Raw genomic sequence first — 3,552 nt, forward strand, 5'->3', positions numbered from 1 at the left:
TATATATATTCCCATGAAAAATACGTTTACTTTTAAATTAACTGTTAAGGTTATTTTATCCATATTTATATACATTAAAAACCTGTTACCCACTTAACGATTAATCGATTACTAAATTAGTTGAGTTATTTCATTAATTGATTAATCACGATTAATCGTTTTATTTCCAAATTGTATCTTGTTTTCTGGTTTGTACCATATCAATATTTTTGATTGATGATGATAAATAATTGTGAAAATACTCGGAATTTCATGGCACAGTTTCTGTAAATGTCACTTTATTTCCAGTGGTTAAGGTTCTGATCTCCGGCTTTATGAAGCCATGACTCATTTCTAACGCAGAGCAAACGCCTGGCAGAGGATTTTACACCTGAGACCAAAGGTTTCTAGTATTAAACACTGCCTGGTATTCAATAAGAGTTTCCTGTGTTTCAGAATTAATAACTGTTTTAAAAAGTAATTGTTCAAACTATGACTGTTGCAGATCGTCTTGATCACACACAACTTTTTAACTATGTTTACAAATTTTTAATAAAACTAAGAACAGTTTATAGTTTAGACTTAGATATGTGATTCTATGCATCATAATTTTGATTTTACATGTCGCCATATCTTATGATTTACGCAGCGCTATTATATTACTGGCGATTAGACAGACATCTTCTCCCACTCAGAGGAAACCACTGCGCATGTCTGGGGCTCCGCGTAAAGGTGGAGGCGATGAGTGACAACAGACACGTAAGTCACGTTATTGCTTGGATTTTACGGCGCCACCTTAAGTCCCTGAACGTCACATTTTAACGGACAAAAAGAGCAACGCGACGGTTTTGTAGAAATGTAGTGAAGTAGAAAGTACAGATACTTACTGCGAAATGTAGTGGAGTAAAAGTAGAAAGTATCCATTATTAAATCTACTTAAATAAAGTACAGATACACGAAAAATTTACTTAAGTACACCACTGGTTAAACTAGATGAAACTAGCATAGCGTAGCTAGCATAGCATAGTGTAGCATAGCAGCGCGAAATAGAAAAGTTTGACAAAAAAAAAACCTGGCCAACTAAAATCAGAAGGTATGAAGCAGCATTTATGCTAAACGAGTGTAATAATTGTTGAATTGTGAATAAAAATGAGGAAGAAACAAAAGTTTCTTTGCATATTTTGTAGCATTGTGAGATTTCAAGCCGGAGTCAGAAGCTAATGCAGATTTTTGATGTTCTGCCTCATGTGAACCTGGAAAAAAGCAGAACTGGCTTCAGGCTCAAAGTCTCCATTGTCTCCACCACCAGAAACGGAAATAAAATGTGCTAAAAAAAACCCACTGGGACAATAAAACGGAACCATTTTAGACACAAAACAAATCTTACACGGCACGAGACGCTCTTATCAGCTGGTAGTGTGTTTCAAATCATCCCTTCAAAAAGTAAATTAAATTTGTTTAGTAAATATTCACATTTCCACATGGAAGTCAGTTAATTTAGCAACAGTAAAGGTGCTAAAAGACACAAAGAAAACTTTAAAATGTGTAAAGATGTACATATATTTTCCTCCAGGCTGGGCCTGCAGAAGTTAAAGTTGACTTTCCTTTGCGATGATTTTTTTGTATACGACGTGCAGATGGATTCGTCTGACTCGGGTGTTTCCGTCGTTTCGACTCCTAATTCAGCTTCTTTGTTCCTTCAAACAAACCCAGTTTTTCTGCAGACAGAAACGCATCACAAAGCGCATGTCGTAGCTTTATGTTGAGTCTTAAAGTACCATTTTTTTAAATAGTTGACGTTGGAAACAGCCGGTCTTTGTGGTTTATTTGAAATGATTTATAAAAGCTGCAGAAACTTTGAAGACGTCTGGCGGTTTCTCTAACGTCACTAATCAGATTTTAGAAAGCAGCGCAGCTTCGTTTAGGAAAGATTATCTCTGCTCTGGGGAAAAGTTTTCTGAAAATGTGGTTTTCCACCTGTGGTTGCAGCGACGTTTCCGTCAATTAGCTGCTTCCTTTACTGGCGTCTTTTCAGTCGTGCAGATTTTCTCAGACGAAATCTTCAATGTAAGAATGAAGATTCTTACGTTGAACCCATTGAATTGATCGATTCAATGGGTTCTTCAGCAACTGACCAATCAGCGGCCACAGTAAACGCCTCTCACCTGGAGGGACCAAACCTCAAAGTGTTGAGGTTTACCGTGAGGAATCCGCTGCAAAGTGTGAAAAATAACCAGAAAATCATCAACACACCTCAAATATTTTGGTCAATATTCCATTTATTGTGACTCTAATTAACTCTACATTTCGTTTTCATTTTTAGAAGCTCAGTGTTTCGGCTGCTTTTCAGTTTTCTGGAAGTTTGTTCCAGATTTGTGGTGCATAGAAACTGAATTTTTGTAAATGTTGTAAAAACATAAATTCACATGATGATGCCTGTTCACATCAAGAAATAAATTAGATTGTTTGAAGAAATTCTGGAGGGAGTTTAGATGCTTCTGGTGCAGAATGTTATCAAATTATTTCTTTTATTTTTACCTCTTTAGCATGTTTTTGTAGAACAACCAGCAGTCGGGTCTTTTATCGCCCAGAGTGGCTCAGGAAGCCATTTTTTTCTCCAGAGTTGCAAACGTTAGTGAATGGATCTGTGTTTGTGGCCCAACTTTGCCACATAAGAGGAACAAAAATTAGATTTGCGCTGATTATGGTAGCAAACTTGGTGCTGCACCAACATTTTCCATTTGAAGACGATTTTTAAATATTTCTCTGAATAACAAGTCGGGTCCAGAATGCCTGAGTTAAACTTGAGTCCGGGTCGCAGAATCCCTTCTAAGGGTCACAAATGGGCCCCGGGCTGCACTTTGGACATCCCTAGTTTAGGCAAGCAGGTGCCTGAAGAGGAAGTGATGTCACAGAATCAGGAAGTCTGGAGGAAAACGTTCAGTTTCAGTGACATTAAATCATGAGACCAGTGGATCCAGTTGAAAACTTAAATCCGTTCCCTTTGGAAAATGATGTTTTTTATTTTTAAAACAGAATTCAGTTTTTATTTGCATCTTTTAGTGCATTTCTCCTATTGCATAAAATTAACTGAACTGCATGGCTAAATGTAAATTTAGCAGAATGTCCTATTTTTAATCGATTAAAGGTCAGAATATTTGATTACCAGAATAATCGTTGGCTGATCAGGATTGATTTGTAAAAGCAATAAAAGCTAAAAGCACCAAGAGAGTGAAGACTTTTTACAGGCTGTGTTTGAATTTTCCAAAAGTTTGACTTTCAAAACTTTAATCAAAAGTTTATTTTAAAACATTTCGCGTGTTTGAAAAGGATTTTCGGAAATGTTGCATAAAGGTTTATTAAAACATTCATTAAAAGTCGGGGTTGCTTTATTTCTCACCTGAAGGTTTCTGACGCAACTATCAGTGGAAACCCAGAAAAAAACTCTGTTTCCACGCCGTGTTACAGGCAACAGGCAGAGTCAGCGAAGGTTTGTATTTTTAGCACTTCCGCCTTCTGGGTGGAAGCTGCTGCAGCTGCTGTAGCTGCTGCTGCTGTAGCTGCTGCTGCTGT

The sequence above is a fragment of the Poecilia reticulata genome, linkage group LG13 (genome assembly GCF_000633615.1).
Source record: "Poecilia reticulata strain Guanapo linkage group LG13, Guppy_female_1.0+MT, whole genome shotgun sequence".
In the NCBI taxonomy this organism is placed as follows: Eukaryota; Metazoa; Chordata; class Actinopteri; order Cyprinodontiformes; family Poeciliidae; genus Poecilia; species Poecilia reticulata.